This window comes from Haliotis asinina, chromosome 2 (genome assembly GCF_037392515.1).
Source record: "Haliotis asinina isolate JCU_RB_2024 chromosome 2, JCU_Hal_asi_v2, whole genome shotgun sequence".
NCBI lineage: Eukaryota > Metazoa > Mollusca > Gastropoda > Lepetellida > Haliotidae > Haliotis > Haliotis asinina.
The window spans coordinates 36,230,723-36,253,857 of NC_090281.1; the positions used below are offsets into that span (position 1 = coordinate 36,230,723).

The window sequence follows — 23,135 nt, forward strand, 5'->3', positions numbered from 1 at the left end:
AAAACCAAACACTTCTTCACACGTTCCATTGTCTTACGGAATGTGTATGACTGCTGATACTGATACTTGTGCTTTAGCTATTTGCATCCCCCACCCACTCACCCACACCAATTCCATCAGTACCTTTGCTACCGCATATAAAACAAGTTAACTCTACAAGGTAGCTAGAACACAATACCCTCGTTCGTCACGCCTACAGCCCGGGTTCGTGTGTGGTTAGCCCAGCATTGGTACCCCCTATTGCTGCAATGCGGCGAAAAACAATACTGTTTGTAGACATATAATACCCATCTTCCCATCTCTAACGCTAGAATTCCTCCCATCCCCGGCCCTCATTCCAACAGACCCCTATCCCCTTCACGCCAAACCCTACCCACACAACTGCTCCAGTGCTCTCGTTCAACTCGCATCTTCACCTCTCGTGGTTCTAATTAAACGTATTTCTATTCCATCAGCACCCCCTCCCAGTACCCCCCAGCCCGCCACTACTCGGCCCGACCCCCCTCTGCTTTAAATGAGCACACCTTTATGGCCGTCATTACTACTGTTAGGAAGGAGCTGACAGGTGAATGAAAATTTATCATTATTTTATACACCACTATTTCCGATCAATACCAACGCACTTGCTCTCCATTGCAAATGTGAACCGTTTGGTTCCCAGCAAATGTTTTTGAGTTTTTTTTCAGATCATTTCTTGATTTATGTTTTGCTTAAAAGGATTATTTGTATGAAAATGCGCATTGCGTTTGAGATTTTTGAATTTGATTTAAAATTTGACGATTTGATGGATGTCGAAAATGCAAAATTTCCATTGTGCATTTTGACAAATGTTTTCATTCAAAATTGGAAATGTGAAAGAAAGTGAAGAATTTATATAATCCATCGAAGCTGAAATTCAATAAATAATGAAAATAATAGTATTTTGATTAAATGATATACTACGTGAACGCTCATGCAAACATGTAACTCATATCTGATTTAAACTGAAACCGACAGTGCGAGTACATTTTTCTAGTGTTGCTACAGAATAAACTCGTCATTATAGACCCGTGTTTACTGACACTGGGTATAAAATATCCCAAGATTCACCTCAGGGCGCCTGGCTTATGTCGAACAGCTTCGTTAACATCAACTAAGGATTAAGGGCTCAGAGGTGGCGACTTAATCGTAGTTGTCTACCCTTGTTAGGGACCAGTCATTAGTCAAAGGATGGATCGGGGATGTTTACGACTTATTCGGGATTTAAAGCAGTGTTTTATCAGCGGTTGGTCTCAAAAATGTTGTACATTTGTCGAGAGTTGATAACCTTTTGGGGGCGGTTATTTATACAATTCTCTCTGTCACCTGTCACCATTACTCAGAAATGTCAGCAGGCTGCCGAACGACAAGCACGGGGCGTTAAAATGTCGGATAATGTATCCCCCAACGCGCCACACGCGCACTGAACGCTAGTTAGCAGGTAATGATATCCCGTGCTACCCGTGGTCTGTTAACCGCCGGCTGGGCCCACTTGATTCCTAGTCGGACATCCCACACCCTTGCCTCGTAATAGATCGAATTACGACCGAGCTTGATTCTCAGTACGTTGCGCACCTCCATTTTCCCGGCAGCGCACTCTGGTGGACACGTTTCGACCTTGCTGGGAATTAGCTCGTCCCCTCCCAATCGCTGAGAGCGGATTACATATTGTCGTACTAAAATATATCCAACAGAGCTAGACAATTAGAACGGGGATGTGGTATTTGTTGCTTGAGTAGGCTGTTGAAGTTGTGTGTATTATCTGATCTGGATGCTGTGGAGAGTTTGAACTGATGGGGCTGTAACGGCCGACTCCAACCCGTTTATTGCTACTTCGTCTCTCATAACTCATAAATCTATGCAATATTGCACTGTATAAGCTGTAAACACAGTATGCACGTGGTTTTATTGCGACAAAATGATCATCATCGCCACCTGTCGCTGCCAGAGATTCTGTAAGTGAGTGACTTGGGTTCAGTGCCACGGGGAGTCGTTTTCTGTTTTCTGTCTTACACACACGCACGCGCGCACGCACGCACGCACACACACACACACGCAACACACATATGTAAGATTGAAGTTGGAGGGAACCCCGAAGTAATGGGACGTTCTGCAAAAATCCAAGCGCACGGGTATGAAGCTGACAAATTAGACATAACTCGGAAGAACTCGGATCCACAATCATACCAAGGGACGCAACTCTACACAACGAATATATGACTGTGAATTATGTCAGTTTGGTAGTCAGTCACTTCCCTAATCACACTTACTAACATCACTTATCACTTCGGTCTTAAGGAGCACTTTCCTTCTGTGAAAGGAGAACCTTCATAATTAGCTGTCTCCAAAAAGACACTCTTTATACCCTCCCCTAAAAACTCTAAAGAATGAAATGGTAATTTAATTGGTCTTTAACAAAACTGTTTGTACCCGAAAGCGACCTTAGCACTGCAACTGTCGTTTGTAATTCTGTGTTAAACTGCGGGAGCTGAGACGTTGTAGCGCTGCAATCGCTTCGTGATAACGGCCACTCCAACACAAAGATTGTCCATCACACGGGCGATGACAACCCTACGGAATCTTACGGTGGGGAGCGGGGTTCTGTGTCTCCTTCCTCGCACAGCACGTGCACGTAACTGCGGGGGCTGATGAGTAATCCGGCTTGATCCTGCCATTAATCTTGTACCGTTGGAGAGAAATCCACGCTCACTGAAGTAGACCGCAGAGTTTTCACACAGACACTACGCCAGTGGCTAGACTGGAGGGAGAGTGAGATCAGGAGTGAAAGCCGGCATGGGACACTAGGTTTAGTCTTACTGGAGGGTGAGGGGTAAAGCGTAAACTCACCGGAGCCTACAAGAGGGCTAGGGCAAGCTGGGTGCTTGGTTTGGACCGAGGGTTAAGGGTTAAGAGGGTAATGTGAGCTAAGCTGGAGGGTAGGGTGAATTAAGAATATTTGGAGTGGGGGAGAGATCAGGGGTGATAGATGCTTACCCTGAGGGTGAGAAGAGGTGTAAGAAAAACCCCAACTTGAAGAGCCCGGGAGGGGGGTGTCACCGTTGAGATGAAACAGGGAGGGGCTGCGTTTCGCTTCTGTAATTTGTAGAGGGTGGGAGATGAGGGGAGGGTAGAATGGGGAGTGCAGATGGAGACGGTGTTGCTAGAAGTTGACAGTATTAGATAAAATAGGGGTATTACATCGAAATACAGTATTTACGTTAAAGAGTATCTGATCTTGTTGATTTTCTATGCGCTATTTTTCCCAGCAGGAACCGTCTGCCGTTGAACAAATTTGTTTCCAGGAGGTGTTTTTTACAATACAGTCACTGGTAATCTTTGGACGAATTTGACGTGGAGCATGGTATTATTGACATTCGCACGTGGCAAGGGGTGGGATTTCGAGCTACAACCATAGAAAGCTTACTAATTCACTCGGTACCTTATTTTGGTAACATGTGGTGCTTTGGCAATGCATTACTTGACGGAGAGTCTAACAGATTCCATTTTAATTGATGCCTGGCGTTTGTTTGGATCACAAATGTCTGTATTTTCTCAAGCATATTTAAAACTTCTAAAACATAACATCTACACAACTGCTTACAACCTGTCTTATTTTGTTTTAGCCTGCACGATATCTAACAATGTTTACGTTATAAAAAATTCAAACCCCAGGTCAATCGTGGTATGACGACCAGTTCAAGATCTATATCCTTACGTTTGTAACTTCATTATCGGACTTATATTGCAATGCTGTTATCAGTACTATTATATTCAGTTACACAGACAAACGGGCGAGCCTTTGAAAAAATGAGATACCCAGTATCCCAAGTGATAGAACTGGGCAACTGATTGGTGGCCGTAGGGAAAATGGTATTGACAGGGAGGGACTCGCTTGTAACACCGCATCCCATTCTGCTCGCTTGTAACACTACATCCTGAAGCCCCCAAGGGAGCAGTCATTGACGAGATCATATTGCCAAGCGACTCAACGCTTTGTGTGTGTTTATGCTCAATTAAGTTCGTATCTGTCCCCTATCTGCAGTTGCTATTGTGTGCCAGTTAAACTATTAATCTCTGGTTTTACGACTGTCGAGTCTTCTTCCAAGGGAATGAGTTCTTCCCCGTGACTTTGGCGCGCGGTATTTTGTCTGCATTATTCCTCTTAAAATGAGCATTCTTTGAAAGTAAAGATCTCAGTTTATGACGGCAAAGGTTATGTATACACCATTGCTGAACAGATCTGGGAACTTTCATTTGAAGTCAGGAATTTAGTATTCATAACGTGCGTGTTACGTTTGCCATACTTGGTCCAAGACGTGTTACTACAACACAGGAATAGGAATCACAAGGTGAAAGAGAAAGGAAAGTGGTATTTGATTTCAGATCTTACAGATCAACTTGTGATATAATCAGTCAAAAACGTATCACATATATAATTTATACAGGTTACTTAAATTTACAAATGTCGCTAATATGTTGCTGATAAATGAAAACTTATGATTTATAAGCAATAGCTACACATTCATCTTGATCCATCTGTGAAAGACAGTTGTCGATGTTAAATGCATTTTGATTTTCTGAGATTTCTTTCCATGCGAACAACGATTTCTGACAGTTCATGAAAACGCCCATGGATTTTAGCAAAGCGTTCAAAAACACAACAGTCGCTGGGCATAATAAAAATTTGAAATTTGATTTACTTTCAAGAAGTCTTGGAAATACGATCAGGTTATCAAAATACAATACCGCTGCCTTTTCCATCTTTGTAGAAAAAGTGAATAAGTATTGTGAGTGCTATTCACAGCGTTCACAGAAGCGTATGTGTTTCTTAAGTTCACAGTAAGATGCAGATAATGTGCTGAACAGTATTACGGGTATGGATGCGTCCCTGTTTCCTTGAAACCTCGATTACAACCTTCAGTGATCACTTCAGCTCCTTCTTACTCAGACACGACATCGCCGACCACCCGTCTTCTCCCCTCAACGTATTCTGACACTCTCATTTCTTTGTACACATTTTCATTATTGCTTATTGATTATCATTTATGTAAGGATTTACCTCGCTTTTGTGGAAATTTAATAAAGACTTTGTTATCAGGCAAAGAGACTCCGTTATCGGGGGATTCTAAAGTTACACTTTGATTTTATTGAATTTCCCGGACAACGCTTTTACAGAACGTAGAGTGATATTAGGCTCTGAGAGATACATTTCAACTTGAGACGAGATTGGAGTTGTAATGTGAGAAGGCGTTGGAATTAATTTCTGAAAAAGATGAAAATCCCGTTGTTATTAATTTGAAAGCAAAAGAGGGTACTCTAAATAGCAATAACATTTGAGAAAGGACTTGGATAGTGTAAGATATCAGAGGTCTTGTTAAATAAATGAAAATGCGGCCATTGTTTTAATGTTAGTGTTCTCCTGTTCCATTTGACTTTTTATCGCGAACATCTCACCTAACGTGTCTGCAAGAAAATAACAACTTGAAGTCATTATGCTTGGTTAGACTTAGCGAGAACTATCGCTTTCATCAATGACCTCGGTGTCGGAAACATTAACTTGCCATATTATGGTAACACGTTAGCTAACAGACACATTGCAGAACTGTTTTTTCTTGCTACATATTAAATAACAGTTGTATTATGAACATGCTCAGTGTGTTATTTGGTTGTTTTATTGAAATTGTCAGTCAGATGCCCTTTCCGCGGATACTTACATGTCGTACAACCTAATCAATGTTTAGTTATCACCTCACGCTTGATCATATATCTCTTAAAATGGCCTTTCATATTTCTTGTCAATAATTTCATGTTTGTATTCATAATCAACATTAGCTAACACAGTCAAATCGATATTGTGTTTCGATATAGGTTTTGTTACCAGCGACCTATATTCTACTCAGAATGCAAATGTAAACAATCTTTGCCAATTTATCATCGAAGATCAAGAAAACACACAGACGTAAAATGTCTCCCTGCGGTAATCCAACTTCAAACGCAATGGCATATTGTTACATATTCTCTGTACAGACAAAGTCGAATAGGCACGCATTATCATGATGTATCTAATTCAGACTTAGCAAATTCAATTTTAAGCCCTAAAAAACTCCCTTAATTCTTCTTCCCCAAGCGTTAGCTTGAAATCCAAATATTTATGTGCGTTATGCACACATGCTTTTTTGTCTGACTCGAGTGCCTTATACGATTGTCTTGTCGAGATTGGTTCAAATAGCCACTTAGACCTTAAACGTAGTATTCAATTAGTGTGATCTACAACTCTCTTCAAGACGGACAAGTGCTGAGTGTTGCGTGAGTCTTGATCGGGTCTGTACCTATAAGCTAAACTTTTTCAAACACGCTGCTTTGATTGGAGCACCCCTTTGTGGAGACCAAACCAGTAGATTTACGATCACGTTGATTGCACCTTCTTAAGAAGTGTGTGTCTTCAGAAGGTCGTGTTTCACCCCTCCCCGTCCCCATGCCTGTCTCCGAGCGGGGACCCCTGTAATCCTCCTGCCCCACTCTAACGCCAACTGCCGCCAAGGGGAACTGTATTACCCGGAATCTCAAGTGGAAAGCACGTCTAATTGAAAGTAAAATGGAATAGATCACACTTAGCGCCTAGTCCAAGTGTTAGCCCTCACCAGTGTCCCTGAAACAACCGTGGATACTTGGGAAACCTACCCGTCCACCTTGGAGTGCAGTGATAGATTTATCGCAAGTTTTACCTGGAGCGTCGTTGCTCGCCACCACTACAACCTCTATGCTCCGTAATGTGCTGTTGTGACAGTCACTTGCCAACACGCCCTTCCACAGTCGCTGCCTCGTCTACAAGATTACTTGTAAGAAAGCTACTTGAACTGCCCTGACAAACGTATTCCACAACAGTACAGGTATTCTACTACTACTACTGCTGCTGCTGTTGTTGTTGCCGTTGCTGTTGCTGCTACTACTGCTGCTACTACTGACACCACGATTTAATGAACACCATCAACACAGTTTTCACTTTCATAAAACTTCTACTCCTATCACCACTTCTGATTGTACTGATATGACTACTATAGCTGCTACATGTACAACCGTCATGACACCTACTACGGCTGCTTCCGACTACCGCTACATCCCCCGCTGCTTCAACTACTGATGTTCTGCCATTGCATTTTAAAGAGAATGAGAGACTGACTTGGGTTTTACGCCGCTTTCAGCAATATTACACCAACTATGCGGTTTAATAAACGACTAGGAGCGGTGGGGTAGCCTGATAGTTAAAGCCCATTTCAGTTGCCCATATAGCTTGTAACAGTCGAGAGCTGTCGTGCCAACCATCCGATCCTCTTACGACAAGCATGTTTCACTAAGGTTCTATTCCTTGCGGGATCCCCGAAATGGCGTCAACGACAGCAACTAGGACCATCACCACCTTCATGTACCCGTGAAGAATCACGTTAGATGTAATCTGCAATAAGCGATCCTTTTCGTAAGATGCGATTTACCGGATCGGGTTTCCAGGCTCGCTCACTTGGGTGACAGATGTCATCGCATCCCAATTGATGCTAATTTTTGCCAATTTGCCAATCACTGGATTGTCTCGGTGAATTTACAGACATACGTCATAAAGCCAGAATATTGCTGAGTGTGACCTTAACATCCCTCACCCCCCCCCCTCCCCCCCCCCCCCCCCCACACACACACCACCCCCAAAAAAAACCAAAACAAAAGAAAAAAACAAACAATATAATTCTGTGGTTGCTGCACATATCCTTCCATTATTCTCTCCAACCAAACCATCAATTCCACCACCCCCATGTACCGTCCCATCCACTCCCCAACGTCCGGGCTGATATCAGTACCCCTATTCCACCACCCATATCTGGCCGTTACGCCTATCGTAAGGCCGACTCACAACAAAGGGAGAACTTTCGGTGCAAAATGCTTTGAAGTACGGGTCTGCCCTCCAAAGCACCACCTTTATAGTTCGGTCCAACTCCACGACTTTTATTACTCGCCCAAGCGTCTTACTTTGATTGTGTTCTTGGCTCACGACATTGTCATTATGCGGTTGTAGCTATCCACTTTATACTATTCCGTGTGATCGCGAGACAAGGACAAAGATTCTATGATTTATGGACCAGAACTATTTCACATAACCGTATGATTCACTGTAAATGTATCCCATTTTCTTGTGTTGTTGATTAAGAGACAAATCTTGCCGTTAATGCCTGACCCTGTGTGTTAGCAAACAGGCGTATGGTTGATACAGTAAATTTTAACGGTCAGTCCAAATATGCCGGATAAAAGATCCGTTTGATTCAAACATAAAATGGGCCACATAAATAAATCTTCGTCGCGTTTGAATACAATAGGGTGGTTGACTGTTTCTCTTGGTTTTATATTTGGCTTCCGGTTTACTTTGATGGTTAATCTGGTTCCTGGAAGTCTCGTGCGTAAATGAGAATGGTTTCTGTAAAATGTTTTCACCGTGTGTTTATGGAACTTATTGGATCTATAAATATGCACTTAATTACTTGGCCCTCCAGCGATTCGACTCATTGGGATTTGACTGTATGAGGTAACCTGAAGAATTAAATAACTAAATCGAGTACAAAATGATAAATAAGTTAATAAGAAAGTGCATGAGAAAAGACAGAGAGAACCACGTTGCTTTGCTCATATTTGCTTTCTGTTTTGGGTTTTTTTTTTTTGTTTTTTACATCTGGAAGGTCGTATGATAAAAATAGTCAGGTCCGAATTTTTGTGAAAAGTCAGAAATGATTACATTCAAATCTCCTTTAGTTTAGGATACCACTCCTCAACAATTGTTTTTATTATCATTATTACTCCGAAATTAAATCTCTTAACGACACCTTCTAAACCCATCGACACATGACAGATCACTATAATATAGGGCGTTTCATTAAGGTCAGAGGTTAACGACCATCGGCGCATGGCTGTGAGGGTCAGCACGTGCGCGATGACACTGAGTATGTCTATATTTAGACCACAACAAGACCCATCGGTACCAGCTGGCTACTGTCACAGGGCTAGGGGCTTTTAGGGACAATGGTCAGAAACGTCGACATTCACCTGTACAGCTCCGTACCGCCAGGTAATTTTGAGTTATAAGGCCAGGGTCAAAATGTACACTGATGCTCGTAAGTTAACGTCACTCTACTGACGTCTGCCCGGGATGGCCATTGGTGCCAAATGACATTTCGGTTCTGCTGACAGGGTTTCACCATAAACGAGACAACGTAATGATGCATTACTTTTGACAGCCACGGGACGTCTATGCATTTCGACTTCTAAAAATTTATTACTTCATTACTTTCTATTTCGCGTCAGTTTTACAGCTTCAGTTATTTCGGATGTTGGTCTGTTCAAATGGTGTTCTGTACTGAAAAGCCAGGGGCAATTTCTGTAGGAGTGGGTGATATTGTTGTTAGGATGGAATATGTTTATTTCAGTGACAACTCATTTCATGTAAAATAATTCCTTGACCCCCTTCCCCGTAATAAATAAAACAATAAATAATAATAATTCTAAAATCTTTGTCACAAAGATTCTATAATTGTAACAAGATGACCAGTCCCATAGAATGTGTTCAGTACTAGAACCATGACTGTCTCACTTTTTCATTTTCCTGCCAAACTACCCTCTACATCCATCCCATTTGATCCACCACTTAGATATTGTAATTTTTTGCTACCTACCCCTCCCATTTCCCCTCCCCTTGTTTTTCCTGTCATTTTCTAGTACAGTGCTATCGAGAAAGCTATAGAAAGACTATTGATTGCTGCATTTGGCTCCACACATTACTAGAATGGTGATCAGAGCCTTGCTTAAGGTTAGGAAAGATGTAAAAAATTAGATTTCTCTGATATAGATTCTTCAATCACATGGCTGATAAGGAAATAACAGTTCATTGAAGTTCCAAGGTGAATTTGATGCAAATATTTGCAAAAGAGATCTCATTTGTCATCATAGCATTGACAGTTCTATGTAAGAAATCAAACGATTTGACGGAAATGACTGGGACGTGAATAGCTAATATGTTCGTAAAACTAACAAGCTAAATGGCTACATGGCTGAAGCATTGTCGTGAATCGACACAATATCGCCAGCTCTCGAGACCATTGCAGAACCAATAAGGGACGATCCCTAATATCCCTAATGACATCACAATGACAACGCCAACTATAAATGACATAGTATTTCAAAGCCCTTGAGAGTGTTCAGAATAGTTTGCAACGGTTCTCAATAAAATTCCAATGACCCCCCACACCTTATTGTCTTTAAGGTGAAGGCTACACCTAATGTGGGGTTTGATTTGCACGGCCTGGCAGGGTTCCCATGATTAATCTTATGCATGAATGAAACATTCTGACATGTCTCAGCTTCACTGTGAAGTCCTATTCATGAGCTGAAGTCCTGTTGAAGTGGGTGACTCTCATCCCTTGTCAAAATAAGATATTTGTTCAAACTTTCAGGGGTGGTCGTGTAACCTAGTGGCCAAAGCGTTTGCTCATAGCACAGAATGCCCAGGTTCAATTCTCAACATGGGTATAATGTGTGAATCCTATATCTGGTGTCACACTCCATGATATTGCTGGAATATTGCGAAACTTGGATTATACCAAACCCACTTACTCCAAGCTTCATATACATTGTCTGGGTTAGTAAAATGCCTCTCTTGCTTGATTTTATCTTTGGGGTAATGTTTGTTGATTTTAATTCATATGTTGAAATTACAGGTCCAAATGCTACGACTTCTTTTCCCTAAAAACATGGTCATCGGATTATTTTCACATGTTCATTCATAAGGCAGTTTACAAGTTAGAATCTGTTATTGTTTTTGTCAGTAAGTTTAAATTTGGCATGATTAGAAATTGCATTTTTTGCAATTTTCATGTTTGGGGTGGATGGGTCTTGTCTGTATCCCAGTAAAACAATTGCAATTTTATTACATGAGCTTCTTCCTCAACCATTTGTACAGTCACCTATGGTATGCTGCTGCTGTTGCTGCTACTACTACTACTACTACTCCTACTCCTACTACTACTACTACTACAACTACTACTACTACCTTAATCAACATAAAACATCACGAAACATTTAATAATGTTGAGGCTGTACACTGACATAAATATACTGTATATATTTATTGAGATCATTGACATGAAAGAAATAATTATTTTTAGGTAATATATATTTGTTCTGGTAAAGTTTAGTTTACTGAGGAAATTATAAAGAGTGTATTAATTAGCATAAATTGGAATACGGGTGTCCTCGAAACTGTTCTAAGGGCAGGAAATATGCATTTCAAAGAAAATGGAAGCTTTTGTATTTTTTGTCTTTTTATACTGCATTAATTCTATTTCACATAAAAGTAACACTGTGGGATTATATTTGCATGAAGAATTTCACTGAGAGAAATGAACTTAGGACATCAGTCTATTTTGCCTTCATGGGATAAAAGAGTTGTTGTGAATTCGCCGTGAAATATGCGTGAAAAATTGTATTGAAGCCGGGTTTGAATAGAGAAAGAGTGTAGTGTAGGGGTTTGCGGTCTAAAATCCTGTTTTGTGCTGGGGCGAGAAAGTTTTTATTTGCAGGTGTTCGGACAAACGTAAGGGGTGGCTTATTCGTCCACGATTTTCTCAAAAGCCAGATTAGAGGTAGTGTGTAAGGTACAGAGGGCAGACAGGGGCACGACCCACTCACAGACAGAAAAGAATACTCAGTGTGAAAACGATATGGCTCTACGATGAAGTCAGGCACAGTGCGAAGAAAGGTGTAAGTTGTGAAAACGTGCGCAAGGTTTGAATTGATGTCAAAAGAAATAATTCAAAGACACAATTGAATGTATCGATAATCATGATAATAGTGTATTTTACTCAATGGAAAGCTGTGGCCTCTGTACACAATGGATTTGAATGTATGAGTGAGTCGTGCTGTGGTCTGATGTTTGGACGGCTTGCTCCAACACACCCAGACCATGGTTGTTTGGGGCTGGGAATTAGCAACATTGTGTATAACCACAGAGGAAGGCTATTCAAACAGAGGCTCAGTGATGTGTCTGCCCCTATCTATTCTCCCAACCCTTTAAATGCAAGCTGAAAGGGGGATATCAGTGAGCAGTGCCTTCCAGCGACCGTCGATTGAAGATTTATTTCCTGTCACAAAGCTTATGCAGTGATTTATTTGCTCTGTACTTCTCTACGTACCTGATCACAGTCGTGAGAGCTCCTTCATGAACAATCTTTTCAACTTTTATAGTCAGAGAAAGGACCCTGGTACAAAAAGGGTTTACATATTTCGAGCTTACTAAACATACATTAAAATCACTTTGCCCTATGAAACGGTATCCTACTTTCATGACAGCACTGTAAAGACTCGGTGTAAGGTTTGACGTAAACCCGGTAAGGGCCTTAACAGGCAAATACAATATTGACTCTAACATTCAGGACCCTAAGGAAAATATTACCACATAAAAGTTCAAAGAGTCCTGATCATAAAAGTTTCATAGAAAATTTGTCAATGGGTATTGAAAATATTTACCCAGTCCTTTGCTTTGAGAAAGTTATACACTCAGGTAGAAATATGCAGATCACTATAAATTTTCATAATTTCCATGCTTTATATCATAAGAGGAAGGCTTTTCAGGAATTATGTTTATGTTATTTTGAAAATCTGCTATTGGTGTATTATATTCTGGGCCAATTTTATTATAATAGAAAATATTGGATTAAACTTTGTTAAATGAAAATTGAAAGTGAAATGATTTTTATTGGTACTTTGAAACAGTGTCAATATTTAGTCTCTTGCAGTTTCACTTCAAGGGGGAATTCTAATTTAAGATTAAAAGCTTTTGGTAAAAGGGAAAAAACTTTCAACTGGCTTTTCAAACATGATTTCAGGATTTGAATATGTGTCTGCATGTACAGGGCTTCCTGCATGAAATAATATTATCATTATAATTATTCACGTTGCAAAATTAACAAAAAGATATTTCCTGTGTTCCTGGAATGTAGTTCGTTTAGTATTTGAGAGGAATATTTAAGAACCATGATGATTTCTTAATGAAAACTCCCTCAACAACTGGTGTGGAAAATTAAATATGTGTATTAATTATTACGGGAAATTATATTAAAGGATTATTTTTTATAACAAAAAGCTGCTATGAAAAAAATGGTATATATTTGTTGATGTTACAGGTGCAGATTATTACTGAATTTACATTCTTTATAAGTACTCATAAATTTGAATTGCAAAGTTCTCTTAATTATACTTATGAATATGATGATAGGTTTGTGATATTGTCCCATATTTGGAGTTGTTCTCAATGTTTATCTAATGCAGGCATTGTATTGTTTAGTTCATGTGATGGGCGTCAAGCTGTCATCACGTATCAGGAGTTGTCAGGGAAACAGGATCTGCACAGTAACATGAGGTGCAAGATGAGGCCGTCAAGATGGAAGATTTATTAAAAGTATTTTTGACTGATCTCAAGACTCTCGATAGCTAGTTATGGCTAGAGACAAACGTGGCCTTTTAGAGGTTCCCTCAGAAATGGAATTAATCTGATTAGAAGAAGGGCAATAAGTGATTATAAATCATTACTTAAAACTGAGTCTGAGTTTCAGTAGTAATTCAAATATCCAGCTGAAAGAAATTATTTCTGTAGTTGATGAAAGTGTTGATTTATATGTTTGTAGTGAAATTAATTCTGTGAAATTTCATACGATTGGTTTTGTTTCAAACATGATGATAATTTGGGGGAAGAAGAGGGTGAATGGGTGGCTCATTTGAATAATTTGAGATCAGAGGTAGATCATTGGTGTATTTGTGTAGGAGATAATATTATTTATTTTATGCTGGAATATCATATTTGTCTATTTGTGGATCATAAGAACAGGTAGGAAATAAAAAAATGTATAAATTATATGATATTAGTCTCATGACCAGGGAAACTCAATTTTAGTGAACTCACTCAATGAAATACTTGATAAGCAAGTTATTTGCCAAAGACATTTTCCATCTATACTACTTTACAATTTTTTAAATGTCCGACATAAACCACAAAAACACCAGTTTTCAAAGATATTTTGCAAATGACGCAAAAGTATTTCGTTTTATGTATCAGTTTATTTGCAGTGATATCTCCTTGGAGATATCACTTGATCACATCAAAGCGATATCACCCCTGGAAGCAGTTTTCAGCGATAAGCGGCTGTTCATAAGCAGGAAAATAAGCCAAGTAAGCACTGATCATGATCGCTATTAAGATGAAAATAAAGTGGTGATGGGAATATAACTGGAATAGATTTTTCACAAAGGTCCCTCAGAAAACTGTTTCAGTCTTAACGGTACAATTTAGTCCCTTTGAGTGACTGTATAGCCAAAACGTTTTGTCTTGTAGTTGTGTCATGAATGGCCTTACAAATGCAGATTTCCATCTTACCAAGCACTTGGAAGCTTGTGAATTGTAAGAGATTAATAGCCCATGCTCTGCAGTCTAACTGCAGGTGTTCCAAAACAAAAGAGATGCCACATTTGCGGAATGCACACAGTTGACGGAATGATAAATTCAGCATTCATATGCAAATGGGTGCATGTGCATCTATTCGGCTCCAGGACCGAATTTGCACATGAAGATAATTATCCGTCACTGTTAACAAAAGGGCCAGGATGGGTGATAAAAGATAGTGTTTTTACGATGAAGAAGAGCCACGGATGCTATGCTTGTCCGATGTGAAGTTGGAAGGAGTTGAGGCAACCCCCTTTACACGGGAAACCAAGTATAACTGATCGTTGATTAGGGAGTTTGCCAAATGAATGGCTTCAATTGATGTTCACGTCCACAGCAAATAAACATTGAGAGGGAGTGAGATGGAGAAAGCCAAGACAGAATAAATGGTCCTTGTGCTGTGGTTTGGATAGGTGGGATGAGATGCTCCTGAGACTGTCTCTAGTATTGCCATTGAAATACAAAAGCTTGACTCCTTGTTCTATTGATTGTCATCGTCGCCTGGACACATCTGTGGAAGAGGCATAATTGTGTCTTTATTGTACACTTAGTATTTGCATAATTGTATGGGAGACGTTATCGAACTTTTGTCGGGTTGGTGTTGTGACTGAAAACAGGCGGAAAGGATTAGAAACGGATCTCCCAGTCAGTGTTGTCACTGAATTGGCTCTTATTCAGTTTGACAATTTGTGTTACATCTTTCAATGAAAGTACACATTTTACTCTGATTATCTTAAATGCAAAACTCATGTGGTCTGTTGTGTTATTCTGGGTGCCATTAACTCATCAAGTTTTCTTGCTTCTACAGGAATACATACAGAAGGGATTAACCTCGCTTGATTGCCTCAGAAACAATATCTTCTGTAGAAAGGATGAAATAATCTGTTCCCACAATGCAGGAGAATGTGCAGTTTTGAACATTGTATCTTCCTCTCCTTCATCATTGTGTTGCAATATTGCCTGCAATGAAGCAGGTTCATCAAGTACAAAGTTTCTGTATAGCTGAAGTGGTTTGAGTGCGGAGTATTTGAGGCCAGATTGATAACTGAAAATGTCACAGGACACTAAACAAGTGTTTTCAGTTTGAATTAACTTAGAAATCTGAAGTTGTTTGGTGTTCACTTATCAAGAATTCTTATGCCTAATGTCTTCCTGTGATACATAACAAGCCCTTGAGACGGGGAACACTTTAACATAGACCCACACAACACAAAGATTGCTACTGTTCTTGCTTTGCACAAGGCTACAAGGTATTTTAATGGCAGAACCTGTATTAAATGACAGTTTAAAAAGTAAAGTCAGTAAGGTAAACTACATTCATTACCAACATGCTTATAGCAAATTTGTTGACGTGACAGCCAAGTTTTTCAACTGTTTTGAGTGCTAGTTTCCAGCTATTTTGGCATGCAACAGACTATGGTTGTTACTCCTGCTCCTTGTTTCTTATTCACTTTATTTACAATTTTATAGTTTAATTTGTGTGTTGTTCAGTATCTTACTTTTTACCCATGTATATCCATTGACATCTGTAATTGTCAATGCATAATTTTGTTACCTGCAATTACCATGGCTAAACAAGTATGGAGAAACCAAATATTATTAGCATACAGTGGGCAATAGAATGTGTTCTATTGCTGTCCTGTATTCAGCTATCATTACAACAACCCTTAAGTCATTCAGTAAAAAACAACTGTAAATTTTGGAATGAGTTAAATATTGATGTCAGTTTCATGACATTCAGCTTTGAAATAAATTGCTGCAAAAATTTGGGGTCCATAAAACCAGTTATCTTTTTAAAATGTTTTTTTTCTTTGTCAATTTTGTTATTGTCAGGATAACATCATAAAACATGTCTGTACAGTCAAAGGTTCTTAAATGGCTGGATAAATGTATTCCTTGCATTTGTTCATCATGAGAATAAATTAAAACAAATGACTACTGCATTTAATAATCAAGAATGAAGTGAGATTAAAAGTAATTATATTCCTATTGTTTACCTTATATGATTAATTACTGTGGTCTGTCATTGATATTCATGAATAGCATTTTTCAAATTCACTTCCCTGTTAAATTTTGTTGTATGTTTTTATATCCCCGCTATATATAGCAGGGTGCATATAGATTAACCCTCTGTGTCCATCTGTCCGAAACGGGGAATGTACTGTATCCACTTCTCCACAAAAAGCGCTCTGTGGAATTCAATAAATGAACTTATACATGGGCTTTCTTGGGACTCTTATGGTGTGCATCCCATATTTTGTTTTTTTTATTTTATTGGTCTTTTTGTAAGTTTAGAGATATTTGAACTTAAGTACATTTTGCTGAATTTCTGTGATGATAGTGTAATAGAGGATGAAGGGAGGTGGGTGTTGTCAACTTCTCCTCAAAAACTATCTTATGGAATTCATTTAGATTACACATGTGCTTTATAGGGAGTCTAAAGGTGTGCATGTCATATTTTTGTTCAGTGTTTTATTTATTTTTTCAATTTTAATGTTGTTTGAACTTACATAAATTTTGTTGAATGTCTCTCTGAATATAGTGTTATAGAGGATGAAGTCTATCCACTTCTCCACAAAAGCTGCTCAACAAAATTAATTGAGCTTCTATGTGTGCTTCATTGGGACTCTAAAGGTGGGCACCTCATACCTTGTTTATTCGATTCCTTAATTTTTCTCTTTTGCAGATGTTTGAACTTATTTGAATTTTGTTCTATTCATCCTGTTCATTCCATCCAACAGACGGTGTACTTAATCCACTTCTCCTAAAAGACCACTGCACACACGTAGCTTACATTATAAGTTGTTCATTGGTCATGAGGGGGCCATGGGCTCATGTACCCTCGAGGTGTGTTTATGTTCCTCGAGCCCGCAGGGCGAGGGACCAGTGAATGACGTATTTGTCTTACCAAACACCTGAATTTTAATTTTGAACTGTTTGAAGCCCTTCTGTTGAATGCGTGGCGAATGGCCATTTTTCAGAGGACACAAGGTAAACAGATTTAGAGTTATCTCCCTTCCATCGATTTTCAATCGCAAAACATCGGTAATTTCCTGCTTCATGTGTGATTCAGTGTTCAGTTCAGACAAAGAAGTACTACCATGAAGCACCAGAAGAGTTTGGAATTCCCAGCAGTGTACATTGAAAATACTCCCCTGTAAGCGGGTACATTGAAAATAATAGAATAGGGCTTTGCCAATCAGAATGCAACATTCATGTGTGAGGTAAGATAAATGTCTTTTATAGAGACTCTAAAGGTGTATATCTCATATTTTGGTTTTGTGTTTTATAGTTTTTTTATGTTTAGAGACATTTGAACTTACATAAATGTTGTGGAATTTCTTTCAGATAATGGTGAAATAGGGGATTATGTCTATCCACTTCTCAACAAAAACAGCTAAAGAGAATTGATTAAGCTTATTTGTGTATTTCATTTGGATTCGAAAAGTGTGCATCTCTGATTTGCACAGATGTATATTGAACTTGTTAAGTAGATATTAATCACCAGATCACACTCCATGTTTGGGGAAGGCTTTCTACAGCAGCGGGGGCATCTGTGTCTTAGGCACAATTTTGTCTTGTCCACACAATAGTTCCTTGTGGAAGATAGCTTTCGAATGTACAGTTTACAGTAAAATCCACTATATATTGTCCCCAAAATATTAACATATTTGCTATGGTTAAGTTATTATCTTGAGTGTGATGGTGAACAAACTTGTGTGTATTTTAAGATCCTTGTGCCTGAAAAATATGGGTTATGATAATTTTGGAAACACATAACCCAGTAAAGCATTCAGAATATTTGAACTTGTTTTATTACAAATAAAGGACCATCTAAAATTCATTAGCTTGACATTCAGAGGGTGGAACTTTGATTAATACCTTTTTAGTAGTTTATGTAAATTTTTTCCAGTATTTATTCCGGTTTATGATTACTATGATATCAGTCCAATCAATTCAGCATCATTTATTGTGTTTGTATAGTGTCAATTTGATTTCACAGTATTTGCTTCATGCAGATCAGTAGAAGGTAATGTGGAGCTGCTTTATGAACACTTTTACATTTCATATATTATAAACAATTTATTCAGGTAAACTCTGTGTCAAAAAATATTCCCTTTGTACTGATGTGAACAAATATCTGCGGTCTAAAATCAGCGACAAATGCTTGTTGACAGGTGACTAACAGGACTGAGTGGTCAGAAATGCTGACATTGTTTCTCCATATTGTTATAGCCCAGTTCTCTAGATTAATGCACATGATGACGATCACAAGATTGTCTGATCCAGCTCAGTTATTTAGCAACTGCTATCATGTAGTTGGAATATTTGCTGGGAGCAGTATTAAACAACAACAAAAAAACCCAACCAAACAAGCAAGCAAACAATATATAGTCAGTAACAGTACGGTATAATCCACTACTCATTTCAAAATGGTGGTTTATACAAGAATGAAAGATATTCTTAGAATTCTGCTGATAAACATTTTCCCTCGAATTCTTAAGTTAAGGGCCACAATTGTGACACATGCAGGTGCAATACTCGAATAGTTCACAAGATTCCTAGCTTGTGTGTATGTAGCTTTTGTAACAAATTCTCATCACTAGATATCACTAGATTATGGTAGTTTGAGAAAATATATATTCCTGATAACTTTCTGTATGGACTCATACAGTCTTTTCTGCAGTAAAGTCCAAGTGTTGACCAGTTGTTGTTAAATCGTTATATAGTCTGTACACCCGTATTATGTAATAAAACCTGTCCTACCCTCAATGCTTGAAAAGTGTATAATATCTGTTTATGTGTGTGGTGGACCCTCACACTGGATCTCAGAACCCTTTGATGTGTTGGTGATTCTCTGAAGTTGTATCTTAACGGGAAGTGTATGTGACAGGCAGCAGATCAGCTTGTCTCCCTCACAATCGAGGGAGTAGCTCCCTAGATATTTATGATATACAAATGTCCTCACAGAGCCGTGCATATGATTTAACGATGAGAGACTCGAGACTCTCTAGGCGACGATGTTTGCGTCCATTCTGATAGTGTTTGATAGGGGTAGGCTAGCAGATAACTGAGGCTAAAAAGCAAGGTTTGATCACAATGAATTGAGGATAGATGGTCAGGGCGTAATAGTCTGGCTCAGAAATGTGGGAAGAGGGTTGTCTTAAGTGTTGGGGCTTACTGGCTACTCCTAATCACCATTTGAAGTTGTGTGTCAAATCAGCCATAATCAAATCTCCCTTGTACTAAGTGACAATGAAAGGGATTCTAACATGTGCTTCTCTGATAAATCATTCAAGGAAATTTGTGATAAATCCTATGGTTTCTTACAAAAGGATGACAAACCTTCGTATTTCTGGCATAAGCGTGTGATGACCTATTTGGCTGATATAGGTTTTATAGTTTTGTTCCTGTCCACTTTTTGACTATTACTATCCAGATATTTTTTAAACCAGCACAGAATTGGTAGTTAATGTTAGTAAAATCCAAAACTAGAGTGAGAAACATTCATGTTGATAAACTAATTACAAATTCATTCATTTTTGATCTGCATTTCACTTTTTACCAGACCAGTAAAGAGGGAGCATTATATGCCTGGAACTAAACTATTGCTTTGAATGCAATCTCAAAACACAATTTCAAAAATTTTGGGAATATGAAAACTTGTTATAATTTCTTGTTATGGACAAAATAATCATTGTTTGAAAAGTTGCCCTTCAGACCCACATGATTATTCATGAAGTATTCCTACCATCATATCATATATGACCACAAACTGGTTTAATATTTCTCAAGAGATACTAAGCCATCAAAGGCTTTATCATATTATTCTATATGACTTCAACGACTGAAGCTTATATTCTGCTACCTCTTGTTAAGCACAAGTGGCCAAATAAAAGGTTTCATGGTGCTTAAAGCAGAGAACATCTTCACAAAATGTTATTTCAAAAGTGAGTGAGTGTGGCTTTTAGCCCACCAAAATAGGATAAACAGTTTGAACCCATGTGGACAGGACATGTGAAGGGATACTTGCGAGTGAGTGAGTGAGATTTGGAGGGACTTGTATGACTGATGGCAGGAAGAGAGGGAGACTTAATGGCATCAGTGCTTGACACAAACATGTGTGTTTCAACTCAACCAGATTTTTGACTGACATTGAAAAAAACGATAAAACAACTGAAAACAGGTCTGATGAGTTACTGGATAACTTGCATCTCTAATCTTGTACGTGTTTGTTTTTGTTTGTTTAATGGATGAGAAATGAACTTTTATATGAATTTAAAAATTTCACACAGCTTGAACTGATTTTGAGAATTATTGAAGTGATGCAGATATGATGTGTGTTTTTGAAATTAGTTGATTTAAGAAAAGGTGTTTATTTCATGTGATTTATTCAGAAAGTCTCTGTGGGAATTTATGACCATCACTCATATTTTTTGTCAGAAAAAATGTAGAAATTAATCCTAAATTGGCAAATTTGTTTTATTAGATTAGTGGTCATGATAAACCCAATGATGGAATTTCCCTTATTAGTCAAACAGAATCTAAAAGTGTTCAGCATTGCATAGCATGTCGTAAAACAGCACTTACACTGATCTTCATCTTTGAAATTGGAGCAGATTTTTTCAAATAGCTTGAGAACAAATATTAATGAGTGAGAATATTGCATACTGCTGGCTGTAAATGAACCAATAGTTCATAGGAAGAACAGAAAGTTTAATAAAGAACGTGAAGGAACATAAGAGAGATGCCTCAGAGAGTGATTTAATAATTTGCACAGTGAAAACAGCTGACTGTTATGCTTGATTTGCTAGATTTCTCATAACTGTTGGAAGCCGATCCCACATAAAACTTGCAGGACCCCTAGTGGCAGTATTGGTTTAAAATACACCATCGTTGCGCCTTCGTCATTTATTATCCTCACACCGTATGGTTTTACCGTGGTAACTGAGTATGATTCGTCGTGACAGGTCACCGTTAGCGATCGCGAATTAATAACTTGGAGGAGTATCAATATGCTTCGCTGATGCCTCGTCGCCAAACTTGACATTCCTGACCATCTGTGAAAATTTTATTTCGCGCAAAAACGCTCCGATGCAATATTGGCCGATTCTTGATACGGGCTCGACGTTACACAAACTAATAAGTCCCAGATGTGAGGGCTTGAGAGGTAGTATTGTTTTCCTACGGATTTAATTGAATTAAAACTCTGAATCAATACTGAAAATGGCAAACGTGGACAGAATCGTCCACATGGATTTGCAACTTGTAGATTTATCAAGTCTTGCACATGTGTTACTAGGTTGGTTTACGTAGATATTTCGTATGCTTCCGTGGCTACATGATGCCATACAGATATGATCTTTAGCTGTTGATTGTGCAGATTCAGAACATAGGCTAGAGAATTTTAAATGAAGCTACTGTTCTTAGAACAACTTAGGTCCAATGTCTGATTGGAACTATCAGGAATATCAGCTTGTTGACAGTTTAGGTAATATGGGAAGATGTATAGTTAGATCTGAGTACATCCACATAAGCGAGTATGATATAGTAAAACAGGAACTCGCAAAGGATGTGGATTTTTTAAGTTTATGATAAAAGATCAGTACAAATGCTGAAATCTAAAAATCACATTTTGAAGAGTTGTTTGTTCAAGCAGTAGTCAAGTTGTTAAATGAACTAAAATATGAGATATGAAGTTATGTTCCTGATTCAGAGAGCATTAAATGAAATATTGTCTGGTTTCTTTCACTGAACAGTACTGACAGATGCCAGTTGCCATTGTAATTCTGATCAGGGTATTGATTATGAAAGATATAAATATGTACCCATTGTATACAGTGGCGTAACTTGTGACTGGATTTCAGATATACTGACAGGTTTTGATTGATGGCAAGCATACAAGGATACAACATACGGTTGGATCTAGGCATGTCGTGCAACATATATTCAGATATATCCCTGCTTGTCATACTTAAGCTGTCCTTTCACAATTGTGACTCATTTGAAAGTAATGCTATGTCCACACTTGACTAAAACTGTGTCTTATCAGAAGAGGCTACTTTGTATGTGTATATTGTTATAGATATGCTGAAGTTGAAAATTTACAGGACTTAAGAGGCTTGTCGTTTATTATTGATCTGGGAGAGGGAGCGTGGGTCAATTTCTCTGCTCATGCATTCATTTTGGTTTAATATTTTTGTTTCTGTCATATGTACACAAATCAAGTCACATGGTCTTTTTTTTAAAGTAGACTAACACATATGCTATCATAAGCAGAATCATTGATGGTTTGTAGCTGTGATAATCCTATTTAAAATCCATCTCGTGTGAAGCCCATTCCTAGAGTCCCATGTGATGTTGGTCATTCACTCATTCACTCACTATTTTCCATCTCTATCAGGCCATGCATGTTGTAAGAGGTCACTAACAAGACTGGGTGGTCTGGTTCACTTGCTTGCTTCATACATGTCATCATGTCTCATTTACCTCAACCATCATGAATGTCATTGCATCAGTTTATCAAAATGTTTCTTGTTCTCAACTTAGCCAGATATGAACTTAAATATGTGTCATTCTTAACAGAGACAAA

The 23,135-nt window shown here is 38.6% G+C and overlaps 1 protein-coding gene across 3 annotated transcripts in view; it reads left to right on the top strand.

Annotated features, from left to right (window-relative positions):
• LOC137273664 (LIM homeobox transcription factor 1-beta-like) overlaps positions 1-23,135 on the top strand; it is a 63,003-nt gene that overhangs the window by 25,759 nt on the left and 14,109 nt on the right. The gene's annotated exons all lie outside the window — the stretch shown is intronic.